The sequence below is a fragment of the Oryctolagus cuniculus genome, chromosome 5 (assembly GCF_051225735.1).
Source record: "Oryctolagus cuniculus isolate XC-2025 breed Fujian yellow rabbit chromosome 5, ASM5122573v1, whole genome shotgun sequence".
NCBI classification, from domain to species: domain Eukaryota; kingdom Metazoa; phylum Chordata; class Mammalia; order Lagomorpha; family Leporidae; genus Oryctolagus; species Oryctolagus cuniculus.
The window spans coordinates 9,554,261-9,568,378 of NC_142871.1; the positions used below are offsets into that span (position 1 = coordinate 9,554,261).

At 46.9% G+C, this 14,118-nt stretch overlaps 1 protein-coding gene across 3 annotated transcripts in view; it reads right to left on the minus strand.

The window, feature by feature from the left end:
• TULP4 (TUB like protein 4) overlaps nt 1–14,118 on the minus strand; it is a 248,179-nt gene that overhangs the window by 225,689 nt on the left and 8,372 nt on the right. For 2 of the 3 annotated variants that reach the window (XM_089333585.1, XM_051855193.3), the window contains exon 2: nt 7,109–7,313. The exons of the other annotated variant lie outside the window; for it this stretch is intronic. The gene's annotated coding sequence lies outside the window, so the exon portion shown is untranslated. The remainder of the gene's footprint in view (nt 1–7,108; nt 7,314–14,118) is intronic. 3 annotated transcript variants of the gene reach the window in all.

Consider the following 14,118-nt stretch of genomic DNA (forward strand, 5'->3'; position numbering starts at 1 on the left):
GCTATGGTGCGGGGCGTTCTATTTATGACATTTCAGGGGCGTCCCCCGCAGTCTGCGGGAAGAGGCATGCAGAAGACAGCATCATGTGGGAGAAAGGCTTTCCCACAGCTCCACACACTGCCGTCCGTTTTCATTCAACAGCAGGGCTCTTTCAGCGCTATCTTGGAACAGCACGTGGTTTTTAAACGCTCTTAAGCGTTAACAAATGCTTCCTACCCTTTGAAGGTGGGACATTTAGCAGGGTAAGGGGCAGGTCAGAGGTGGCTTCCAGTGTGTCTTCCACTGAACACTACTCAGGTGCAAACTGCCCCACCGCATTCTAGTAAGACATCACACCACACAAGTACACTTTCTGGGGAGGCAGAGGGTTTGAGCTTTAACTTTAAACACATCAATGAGTCAAAGGTAACAAACCACCTTTCCAAACGATGCGCACGGGAAGATGACAGAACTAACACGTTCAAAACTCCCCAGCGCCAGCCAGCACCAATTCCCGGCAGTGCCAGAGCAATCTGTCCTCACGTCAGAGGTCACTTCCGAGGTCAGGGCGGCTGCAACCACTGGGCACTGCACAAACATCGCAGAGGCCCCTGCCCATCTCGAGGTGTTCCCAGCACACAGCGGCCCTCTGCGCTTACCCCAGCGCTTCAAGCTGTTCTGGTTTCACTCAGTTTTGTCTTTTGCTTAACAAGCAAAGTTTAATGAAGTTCGTTCTTTCTGATAGGTTCACTGGATTACAGACTTCAGGCACCACCAAAGTTACTGTGTCTTCTTTCAATTCGCAGAGATTTCTATTTTTTGACTAAGAACTCTCTTGCTCAGAATTTTCACCTCCATTAACATTAATAATTGCCTTTGTTCTGTACCTCATTTTTCACAAAGAAATAGTCTTTAGCAGCTCCAGGAATTACTGTTTTTAAATTAAGTAGAGGATAACGAACCACCCTCAGGCTGGTTTTCAGGTGCTCGGCTGAGCTCACTTAAAGTCCTTAAATCCTAACAGCCCCATGGCAGGCCAGGTTGTAATAGCATTCAGCCAAAATACAAATAACTGCCCATCACAGCCAGTCAGGGTCAAGGTCACTGGTAAACAGATCAAGTCCTGACTATTAAATTCAAGAATGCTAATGGTTGAGTGCACTCACTGCTGAAAGGCTAAACAAAACATCTCATGTCAATCTAAAAATAGCCCTAACACAAACCAGCAGTAGCTTTCTGAAATCGCACAGGTAATGTAAATTTAAACTGGTTGCGGGGAGGGTCCAACCCGACACGTGAATCACTCATAGACAAGCAGATAAATCCATCTTTCTTCTTTGCCCTCAGCCTCCATACACGCAGTATTATTAGGACACCATTATATATGGTGTCATATATATGTCATTATATATGACATCATTATATAATGATGACAGAGGAACATTTCCCAGCATCACACACTCCCCTGCACAACCCGACAACACTCTGGGTGGATGCGGCAGCTCACAGAGGCAACACCCAAGGCCCAAAGAGAAGCAACGCTGGCTGAAGTGATGCGGCCTGTAAGAGACAGAACCAACAGCCCAGCAGAAGGACACCTGACTCCAGCAGCCACTCCAAAAGCAAAACTGCAAAATCCCCACACTCAGTCACAGCCCTAGAAGGCGAGCAGACACCACAGGGCCCTGGACGACGGGGAGGAGAACTGCGCCCTCCAGGGGGCGGTCTCCGACCCAGCCCCGTCCCCCTAACACCACACGCCACCTGGTTTCCCAGCGGAAAAGGGCAAGCAGAGCTCCCTTCAGGACAAGACAAAGGAACGCGGCAGCTCACAAGGCTGGGTCCTTGTCTGGCTTTGCCCTCATGTGTCCCCTGCAAGCAGTGACTGGCAGGACGCCTTGAGGTGGGCCTGAGGCCTGGCTCTACTCCGAGAGCCTCCTCTCAAAGATAACCTCTGCTCCACCATTCTCCTAGAGAGGTGGAGAACGCCAGCCCACGGGCCACGTAACCCCAGCGAAATACCAAGGCAACTGCCTGTGCGACTCGAAACTCCATGAATCCACAGCAGGCTAACTTTTAAGCTGATGCTTCTGTATGGCCAGTAAATGATGTCATAAATATCCACATGGCTCTGGGTAGAAAAGAGGTCCCCATTCATGCTAGAGAGTGTCAGGGACACTGAGGCTTGTGACCACCAGAGAGTGCTGATATGCAAACATTATAATTTATATCTCTAAAAACTATATTTGATCTGGGGCCAACGTCATGGTACACTGTGTTGTCACCACCTGACATGCTGGCATCCCACACTGGAGGGTCAGTTCGAGTCCCGGCTGTTTTGCTTCTGATCCAGCTCCCTGCTGACATACCTGAGGAGGAATGGATGATGGTCCAAGTACTTGGGCTGCTGGCACCCATGTGGGAGAGTCACACAGAATTACTGGCTCCTGGCTTCAGCCTGGCCCAACCCCAAGTGTTGCAGCCATTGAGGAGGGAAACAGCAGACAGAAGATCTTCTCTGTCTCTACCTCTATGTTGCTCTTTCAGATAAATAAATCAATCTCCAAAAAAAGAAATTCAAGTTTATAAAAAGTAATTCCAGAATTTGTTTAAGGCTTATTTATTTGAAAGGCAGAGTCACACAGAGAGTCAAAGACAGAGACAGAGAAAGATCTCCATCGGCTGGTTCATTCCCCAAATGGCCAAAACAGCCAGGGCTGGGACAGGCCAAAGCCAAGAGACAGGAGCTCTTCCAGGTCTCCCACAGGGGTGGCAGGGGCCCAAACACTTGGGCCATCTCCCACTGCTTTTCCCAGGCATTAGCAGGGAGTGGATCTGAAGTGGAGCAGCCAGGACTCAAACCGGCACCCATGTGGGACGCCAGAGTCACTTGATTTTTAACGCAAGGTTTATGAGATGCTTTCACAGCCAGGGTGCCTTCCTGTGTGTTAACCATTAGAGGCCGTCCTAGCATTTTTGTAGATTTAAGCAGGAATGTTCCCTCCACAGAACTTAAAGGAACTCCCATCACCCCACAGGCCCCCCGGAAGTGCCCACTGTCTACAATTACTCACCACTTCTTTCCCTGGGAACTCTGGGACACAGAGAAAATAAGTAATCTCTCTCAATACCTGGGTTACACACAGCACAAAAGACACGAAGCGGGGCAGCTGGCGAGAGGCGCTGCGGCCAGGTTGTGCCACCTACAGCAGAGTAGAGGATGCTGGATTGTGACAGAAAAGAATGACTCAGAACACAAGGGAGGACGGCTGAGGGGCCAGCATTGTGGCATAGCAAGCAAAGCCACCACTGAAAGGCCCGCATATGGGCATCAGTTCAAGTCCAAGCTGCTCCACTTCTGACCCAGTTCCCTGCCAACATAGGAAAGCAGCAACATGGCCCCAGTTCTCAGACCCCTGGGCCCACGTGGGAGACCCAGATGAAGCTCCTGGCTCCTACATTCAGCCTGACCCAGCCCTGGCCATCGTGGCCATTTAGGGAATGAGATGAGAGATCTCTCTGTGTCTCTGCCTCTCCTCCTCTCTCTGTAAGGCTGCCTTTTAAATAAATAAATAAATCTAAGAAAGACAGTAAGACAAGACAAGACAAGACAAGACAAGACAGGGAGGCAGAGAGAGGACAACAAAGAGAGAGAAAGTGCTTCCAAGGCCACAGCGTCCCTGGTCTGATGCAGCCTAGACTCCTTACAGACAGCCCAGGGGACTTTCAATAAATTCTCTTTTTTAGATAACCTGATCTCTTTTACCTGTAACCACAGTTCCCTAACTAATCCAGGAGTCTAATGTCTTTTCCTATGATTGTTTTGAAAGAAAATAACACATACCCTGGCCACAAGCAACTTAGTGGTTAGGTCAGAAGTAAGGAAAAGCCGGCGCCGTGGCTCAATAGGCTAATCCTCCACCTTGCGGCGCCGGCACACCGGGTTCTAGTCCCGGTTGGGGCGCCGGATTCTGTCCCGGTCGCCCCTCTTCCAGGCCAGCTCTCTGCTATGGCCAGGGAGTGCAGTGGAGGATGGCCCAGGTGCTTGGGCCCTGCACCCCATGGGAGACCAGGAAAAGCACCTGGCTTCTGGCTCCTGCCAGGATCAGCGCGGTGCGCCGGCTGCAGCGGCGGCCATTGGAGGGTGAACCAACGGCAAAGGAAGACCTTTCTCTCTCTGTCTCTCTCTCTCTCACTGTCCACTCTGCCTGTCAAAAATAAAAAAAAAAAAAAAAAAAAAAAAAAAAAAAAGAAGTAAGGAAAAGAAAAGAGTTCTGCCATTTTGGAGCTGGGAGGAGGGGAACTGTTAAACCAAGCAGAAATCCTGAATTCCGTAGTCACAAAAACTCACTCCGCACAGTCTATTTCCCCCGACCTACTAACACCTGATCAGCACGGTCTCAGCATTACTAATTCCTAAATATTTCAACATAAACGGAACAGTTCCTCACGCCTCAGAAATCACTGCTGGTTTCCTATCGGCCACAAACAGATGGCAACTCAGGAGAGTCCTGTTCCCATTACGCCAACTTGGCAGGAGGCTCACCTGCCACCACCTGAAACACCAATCCCTCCCACCTCTACACAGAAGGCTCCCAAACACAGCTCCAGTCCTGCCTGGATGCCCACTGATGAGCATCCTTCAAGCAGAGGGGGGGAGGTCTCATTACAACTCCACTAATTAATAAACATGCGGAGGGACCACATCACAGCCTAATACGATTACAGGAACTCTGTAGCTTTTCATTGCTGTTCCACTATATGGTTCACACAGGTTCCCTGCCTGATTACACTGGGATATAATCCAGTTTTGCGAATATATCCATATGTATAAGAAACAGCAGATCTCATAGTATCAAGCCCGAAAGAAAACCTTTGGAGATGCTAAAAGTTCAATTTCAGACACAATAATACATCCTTAAATTTTTACTTACAATGGAACCACTTGTTCTTTTGTTTTATTTTCTTAAAAATTTTTATTTTCATTTTATCTGAAAGGAAGAGAGGACAGAGACAGAAACGGAGAGAGATTCCACCCACTGCTTCATTCCTTGAACACTGGCAATGTCCGGGCTGGGTCAAGCTGAAGCCAGGAGACTGGATCTCAATTCGAGTCTCTCACACGGATGACAGGAACCCAAGTACTTGAGTCTCCGTCTGCTGCCTCCCAGAATGCCCATCGGCAGAAAGTGGGAATCAGAAGTGGAGCCAGGACTCTAACCCAAGCAGTTTCATACAGAAAGCACGTGGCCCTCCTGAGCGGTGTTTTAATCACCTTCCCCTGCCCCCATCTATCCTCAACATAGATTTCTTGGCTACAACTTTTTTTTTTTAATTTATTTATTTTAAAGGCAGAATTACAGAGAAGCAGAGACAGAGACAGAGAAATCTTCCATCTGCTGCTTCATCCTCCAAATGGCCGCAACAGCCAGGGCTGGATCAGACCGAAGCCAGGAGTCAGGCCCTTCCTTCAGGTCTCCTATGTAGGTACGGTAGCAGGGAACTGGATTGGAAGTCAAGTGCCATATGGGATTCCAGCATCCAAGGTGGAGGCTTTACCAGCTACACAACGCTGGCCCCTTAAGGGGCTACAACTTTTTAACATAAACCATCAAAGTCTAAAAGAATGCCAAACTCGGCCAGTGCCGTGGCTCACTTGGCTAATCCTCCGCCTGCGGCACCAGTACACCGGGTTCTAGTCCCAGTTGTGGTGCTGGGTACTAGTCCTGGTTGCTCCTCTTCCAGTCCAGCTCTCTGCTGTGGCCCAGGAAGGCAGTGGAGGATGTCCCAAATGCTTGGGCCCCTGCACCCGCATGGGAGAACAGGAGGAAGTACCCGGCTCCTGGCTTTGGATCGGCATAGCGCTGGCAGTAGCAGCCATTAGGAAAATGAACCAACAGAAGGAAGACCTTTCTCTCTGTCTCTCTCTCACTGTCTATAACTCTCTCTCTGTCTAACTCTGCCTCGCAAAATAAATAAATGCCAAACTTTTCAGAAATGATCTGTAAGATAGAAAACAAGGAAGCTGCCTCTTACACACTTACACACACACACACACACACACACACAGAGGCAAGGGAGAAGAAAATAACCTGGACCACTTCCTCATCAGATTCCAGGCAAAGATGCTCCCCCGCGCGGACACTGCCTAACCACAGGGACCTTGATCACTAGCTGCTCCCTGCATGCTCAGCAAACCAAACCTGACTCTTGGAATGTTAAGCCAAGTTTTCCTCAGTGGGGTAAACTGAAATTAACGACATTCATGCCATGCCCCAGTACAGATGCAAGTAATAGATAATCCCACCTCAGACTGCCTTAAACAATAGGGAAGTTTATTTCACATAGGGAATCCAAGGCAGGCGGGTGCCAGGTGTGGTATGCCAGGCCTCTTAATGGCTTTCTGCACAGTTTAGTAACTTGGTCCCTTCCCATGAGTTGTCTTCAAGTTCAGAGCAACAGCAAGATGGCTGTGACGGTCGCAGACCCCACATCCAGAAATGACAATTTTCAGGGCAGGAAAACGGTCATCATTTCTACCGCTGTTAATTCAAGGCTGAGAAGTTCAACAGAACAGCCTGCAGGTGAATCCCTCAGAGTGGCAAGACAAGAAGGGGGGGTCACAGGGTAGGGAGAGCGAGGAAAGGGGGTGTGGCAAGACCAACAAGAGGGGAGGTCACAGGATAGGGAGAGCAAGGAAAGGGGGTGTGGCAAGACCAACAAGAGGGGAGGTCACAGGGTAGGGAGAGACCAACAAGAGGGGAGGTCACAGGGTAGGGAAAGCGAGGAAAGGGGACTGGAGATTTCTCATCAAAGTGTGGCATTAAGTCCCAAGACTTCCGATTATTGGCTTATAATGACAGGCAATCTGTAGCCTTGGCTTTCTCATAAGAAAATATATACATTTGACATATTGTAAAAGGCTGTAGGGAAGACCAAAGAAAACTGCATATGTAAACAAATACTTTATAAACTGTTACACATATGGAAGCAAATGTTACTTATAATGAAACAAATTACTGAGAAAAACTCCTTGGAAAATAAAGGCCAATGTTCTTCATGTCAAAACCGAAGGAAGTACAATCAACTAATGGATATCACTTTAAACATCACATTTCTATTAATTTACCCGGAACTTGGGAGGAAGCTTCCGTGTGATGTACTGATCCTCGCGAAGAAGCGGGATGTGGCAGAACAACTGTACAGACACCGTCAAGGCTTGCAGCAAACCGAAGCCAGGATCCCCTCTGCTCTTTCCTGGCCCTCTCCCAGCCGCGCCCAGCAGTCACACCTCACTGTTCCCAAGTGGAAAGGAAGAACAGCGGTGCTTCTCCCTGCAAGTCAGAAAAGGTGAAGAAAATGGAGGAGGGGCCAGCACTGTGGCGCAGCAGGTTAAGCCACCGCTTCCAATGCTGGCGTTCCAACTGCGTCCCAGTTCAAGTCCTGGCCGTTCACTTTCTGAGGCAGCTCCCTGCTGATGCACCTGGGAAAGCAGATGATGCCGGTCCAACTGTGTCAGCCCCCGCCCTCACGTGGGAGACCTGGACGGAGTTCCAGCCCTGGCAACTGCAGCCACTTGGGAAGTGAACCAGCAGAAGGAAGACTGATGATAATCTCTGTCCTCTCTCTCTGCCTTTCAAATAAATGTCTTTAAGGAAAAAAAGAACAAAAAGAAAGAGAAGAAAATCGAGGCAGCATTTGGTTCAGCAATTAAGATGCCACTAGGTTGCCCGCATCCCCTCCTAGCGGCCTAAGTCCTAGCTGCTCTGCTTCCCATCTAGCTTCCTGCTAGCGAGCACCCTGCAAGGCAGATGATGGCTCCAGTTCTCAGGTCCCTGTCACCCATGGGAGACACCTGGATGGAGTTCCAGGCTCCTGGCTTCAGCCTGGCCCAGCCCTGGCTGTTGTAAACATTTGGGAAATGAACCAGTAGATGAAAAATCTTCTCTCTTTCAAATAAAATAAAAATGTGTAAAAAATTAATTCTTTTAAATGCTAAGAAAATTGTTTCAAAAAGGCCCAGAAATCCCTCTGCTGAGCACGTATCCACAGGAAACAAAAGCAACACCCTGGAAAGATACCTGCACCTCCGTATTTTCTGCAGAATTATTCACAACAACTGTCAAAGAACAGATGGACAAAGAAGCTGTGGTGTAGATATATAATGGAATATTATTCAGCCTTAAGTGGGGGAGGAGACCCTGCTATTAGTCCCAACATGAACAGACCAGGAAGACTTTATACTAAATGAAATAAGCCAGACACAGAAAGAAAAATACTGCTTCTCACTGATATGTGGAATCTTAAAAAGATGGAAAAAAAGGTCACACATAAGGAAATAGAGAAGCTACTGGTTACCAATTTGGGCAGGGAGGAGATGAGGAGATATAGATTAAAGAATACAAAATAGCTAATATGTAGGACAAACAACTAAAAAACAGCTAAGGTACGCCACAAGAGCTTTAGTAATAGGTGCCATATTCAGGGTTTCTGTGTAGATTTTAGCTGCTCTTACCATATGAGATACTCCGTGAGATAATTTCCCTTTGGCCTTCCTCATTTCTTTACCTCCATTCAGCAGGGCTAGAGATAGGCAAGCAAGCCCCAGAGGCTTACAGACCCACCCAGAGAGTCAGACACGCTTACACAACATGCTTCATCGGACAGGGAGCTGGCAGGCTGGTCGTGCCCAGGAGCCTCGCTCCAGCAAGTGAGGCCGTGGGACGCTGCTCACTTTGACCGACAGCAACATAAAAAGCCTCCTCACAGTGACAACGGGTTTTCTAGCTATAAAAGTCAGCACAACATATCCCAATTCTCCACTCTGGCCCAGGCAAAGGAAGGACAAGGTGTCAGAGTAAGAGCAAACGCGGCTCAGGTTATGATGAACAAAAAATGGAAACCAGTGGCAGTTTGGACAACTGGAGAGGACTTTATGCCCTGATCCTTATGGTCCTACCTATACATGAAAAACAGTTCCAGCACCGACGTGTGTGCTTCTCAGGCAGAGGTGTCTAACAAGACCAACGACTGAGAAAATTTTCCATCCCAGATGTATACATGAAGGGTTTCCAGAAAGTTCACAGCAAATGCATATTGTGAAAAAACTAGGGGCCGGCGCCGTGGCATAGCAAGTAAAGCCAAGCCTGCAGTGCCGGCACCCCATATGGGCCCCAGTTCAAGTCTGGCTACTCCACTTCTGATCCAACCCTCTGTCTGCTATGGCCTGGGAAAGCAGCAGAAGATGGCCCAAGGTCATGTGGGAGACCTGGAAGAAGCTCCTGGCTCCTGGCTTTGGGTTGGTGCAGCTCTGGTCATTGCAGCCAATTGGGGGGTGAACCAGCAGATGGAAGACCTCTCTCTCTTTCTCTCTGCCTCTCCTTCTCTGTGTACCTTTCAAATAAATAAATCAATCTTTTTAAAAATTGCTCATCTCTCATAAAGAAAAGGGTTAATAATACAGTAATATAGCACTTATTTGAGAGAAAAAAAAGACTACACACCTGGGTGCTCTGTATATCTGTTCTCACTTTTAAACTAAGACATGTCCCCACTCGGGGTCAGTCTCCTCCAAGCACACACTTCTTTCCATTCCATCCAACTCCTCTGAGTGCCCACAGCCCAGGAGGTCTTTATGGAAAGCTGCCTCCCCAGCCAAGAACTGTCTTCTGTTTGGCCATTCCTAGCTCAAGTCTCCTTCTAGGATCCAAAAGTTTTCTTCCTTGAGCCCACCAGTACGTCAAGGTTAACTACTTGGTGGCTTTAACAGTCATCTGGTCACACCAGAAGTGGGAAAAAAGGAAAGGTTCTGAAAACTCACGCTGTCAGAACTAGACTCAAATCAGCATCAGCCAATCAACCTAGAAAGAAAAGGGAAACTTGCAGAAAAGCAGCTGATTCCTCCCTGGAGCTCAGCTTACCTGGATTTCCAGAGAGACTCACATATTCAACAAAACAGAATTTTTATTGAGAAAAAAATTAAGTTACCCCTTAACTCAGCAATTTATATCAGAGCCAAACTATCTTGGTAATTTTCTGGCTGTTATGTCTATTTTTTTTAATTTACAGGAGGGTCAGAAAATTAGGAGAATATACTTCTTTGCAGACATCCCCACATACGGAGCATTATATTGACAATACTAGTCATGCATCGTGGCCAAGCAGGTTAAGCTGCTGCCTGCAGTGCAGGCATCCCACACGGACACCAGTTCGAGTCCCAGCTGCTCCACTGCTGATCCAGCTTCTCCAGAATGGCCCAAGTGCTTGGGCCCAACACTCACGTGGCAGACTCAGATGGAGCTCCTGGCTCCCGGCTTCAGTCTGGTCCAGCCCTGGCTGTTGCAGCCATCTGGGGAGTGAACCAGTAGATAGAGGATTTCTCTCTCTGTCTCTTCCTCTCTGCAACTCTCTTTCTAAATAAATAAACTTTTTAAAAAGAGACTATTAGTCAAATTATCATATTAAGAACTAAGAAGCAGAAGGTTGTAAATGTTATGTAACACTGAAACTCCACACAAAAAATAGCAGTTCCAAGTAACAAAATATTTTTCACACTGAACATAGCGTGCCCATAATTAAGCCACTGGATTAAAAGTCAGTATCTAGGCCGGCGCCACAGCTCACTAGGCTAATCCTCCGCCTTGCAGCACCGGCACACTGGGTTCTAGTCCCGGTTGGGGCACCGGATTCTGTCCCGGTTGCCCCTCTTCCAGGCCAGCTTTCTGCTGTGGCCCGGGAGTGCAGTGGAGGATGGCCCAAGTGCTTGGGCCCTGCACCCCATGGGAGACCAGGATAAGTACCTGGCTCCTGCCGTTGGATCAGCGCGGTGCGCCGGCAGCAGCACGCCGGCCGCGGCGGCCATTGGAGGGTGAACCAACGGCAAAGGAAGACCTTTCTCTCTGTCTCTCTCACTGTCCACTCTGCCTGTCAAAAAAAAAAAAAGTCAGTGTCTAAAGGTCTGTACACCAGATGATTACTTTCTTCCAATAACATTAAACAAACGTATGCTAATTTAGTTTGCATCTCAAAATAACGCGGTAACAGACAGTACTTGAGGACAGGTAGATATCAAATGAGGAGAAAGGAACTGAACTATATCTTAACTTGTAAAAGCTCATTCATGATCTAATTTCTGAATGAATGCAAACTCCATAGCAAGTCTCCCTCTTCGGACATCTCACCTTGGGATCCACTTTACTGCTCATTAGCTCCAAGGGAGGGCCCACATAAACCAGTTCTGCTAGTCATTAACAACCAAAAGTCGAAGGAACTGGCTTACACTGACCAACAGAGATTACTGGTACTGTTCACCCGACAGTGCCTGCTCTGTCTCTCACAAGTTGTGGCCATACCATATACACCACGAACAGGGATCGATCCCTCCAAAGCCAAGAACGTGCCATCTTCCCGCATCATGTGAAGGAGAAAGAACCTCACCATCTGTATCCGGATGAACAGCAGCCATGAGATCCCATTTGTACGTGCATCAGTCAGCCACAACGCTCCCAGGGATTTGAGAAACACAGAAAGCCAGCAAAGGGGAGAAAAGGAGCTAGCTCCAGGGTCTCAGACTCTGAAACGACACCTACACCACTTCTCAACCATGTAGTTCATGGAGATTTCTACTTCTGGTACAACAAACTTAACAGATTAGATTTCCAGAAAGCTGATTTCAAAGCACCTCATAAACATTACTGCGCATGTATCTATATCTGTATCTATCTATCTATATCTATATCTCTGTTTAAAAAAGCACTTTCAGCTCAGGAAGTAGCTACAATGATACTTAATATTTTCCTACCATATTTCTTGCACATAAATACACATAAGACACACATCTCATTCACTATGACTTTTTATCCTATGCCATAAAATTTTTGAAAACATTAATTTTAAATCAGTCAAAAGTACAAAAGTGTTAAAATACGTTCTATATAACAATGTAATCACGAAGGTTGTTAGTCGTCCAGAAGTTCGGTACTCATTAGTTAAAATTAAAGGTTGATGTAATTAGATAAAATTGAGTGATGGTGACAATCTGCGGACTTGTATCAGCACTTCGCTCTCCACTGCTACCAGAGACCTGCCTGTCGCGCTGTTCCAGAGTCATGAGGAGGCGGGAGGTGTAAAACCAAACAGAAACAGGATGCCATAAATCCCAAAGGGCTGGGAACTGGTGCTCAAGTAGGCTGCAATGGATAGATTCTGGGCAGCACCCCAATCCTATGCTACTTAATTTATTCCCAAGTCCCTCAGAATCAAAGCGAGGTGAGGAGACAAAGTAATATGTATGCCACTTTCATTCTCACTTCTGTCACAGTATTAAAAATTATTACTAATGGAATAGCATAAGCAAACTGTGGGCTTTCTATCTTTTACTAGGAATTGCTGTGTTTTAGTCTGGGCCTTTCAAATATTACAAGATTTATTCCATTATCCAGGTATCAGAAAATTAATTCAGGAAAGTAAATTTCCTACACATGAAACACAAGACTGGTTTCTCATTTCATGGGAAAAGATGACAAGACCAAAAATGGAAAAAGTACAAATGACTTGTAAGGGCTGGAGAATGTGACCTGAATGTCAACCACCTTTGTCCAAGACCTAACCTCCTTAAACTGCCTTCTCTCAGATATGGTAATCCAGGCACTCTTTCTTAAATGTATTCTTCTCTAATTTGACAAATGATAACACACAGTTAAACTTTCTGGTTACTTAGCAATTCTAAACATTAACTCTGGCTGCCAAAAAATGTCAGCTTTGGCTGACCAGGGTTTTATGTGCACAGGATAAGCCTAACTTGTATGATGCAGGTTTTGATATTCCAATCACTGGAGCTGAATTTGTCCATCTGGTTTTGTGCCTAAGAGGCTTGTCTGTAGTTTAAGAAACTGATTATGTGTGAAGACAATCCTGTATGTCCCAGCATATGGTAACATCACTGTTGATCAACTTTTCTCCAAGATTAAAACTCTCCCAGCACTAACTGCTCGGCCTGTCATTGGCCTGAGGACTTCACAGGTATCAGTAATAATGTTACATTTCCCCAGGGACATAAAAAACACTTCTAGCAGACAAACATGGTAAAAAGGCACAGTAGCAGGTGAGAAAAATATTGCACCTAAAAGATTTTCTGCACAAGACTTCGATTTCCCTAAATAGGGAGTGAAAATTATACACACAGAAACCATAAAATTAACTACTGCCTTGAAAAGTTTAAACCTTTGTTGTTGGCAACAAACTGGTAAAAGAAATGTTCAGTAGGATGAAAAAATTTTGAACCCAGTGACATGTCTATAACATTCAAAAGGAATTCAAAAACACTAAGCAACAGGTTTTAAAAGCAGGCACAGAGGCCGGTGCTATGGCACAGTGGGTTAAAGCCCCAGCCCACAGTGCTGGCATCCCAAATGGGATCCAGTTCGGGTCCTGGCTGCCCCACTTCTGATCCAGCTCCCTGTTGGTGTGTCTGGGAAAGCAGCAAAGGCCCAAGTACCCTAGTACCCATATGGAAGACCCAGAGAAAGCTCCTGTCTTCAGAATGGCTCAGCTCCAGATGTTGCAGCCATTTGAGGAGTTAATCAGTGGATGAAAGACACCCCCCCTCTTTTTTTTTTTTCCGACAGGCAGAGTGGACAGTGAGAGAGAGAGAAAGACAGAGAGCAGAGAGAAAGGTCTTCCTTTGCCGTTGGTTCACCCCCCAAAGGCCGCCGCGCTGATCCGAAGCCAGGTGCTTCCTCCTGGTCTCCCATGTGGGTGCAGGGCCCGAGAACTTGGGCCATCCTCCACTGCTCTCCCTGGCCACAGCAGAGAGCTGGACTGGAAGAGGAGCAACTGGGACAGAATCCGGCGCCCCGACCAGGACTAGAACCCGGTGTGCCGGCGCTGCAGGCAGAGGATTAGCCTATTGAGCCTCAGCGTCGGCCATCTAATTCTTTAAAATAAATAAAATGAATTAATCTTTAAAAAAAAAAAAAGGCACAAAAAAGTCTTTAGAGCCCAATGTTCCAACTCATAACTACCTGGATCAACAGCTGAAACAAAAAAGTGAATGTTAACACATCTTTCATGAAACTATTCACTGAAAGGGCCAAACTCTTCGCCTTAGCCACCTACTAACAGATCAGATAACTACAAAAA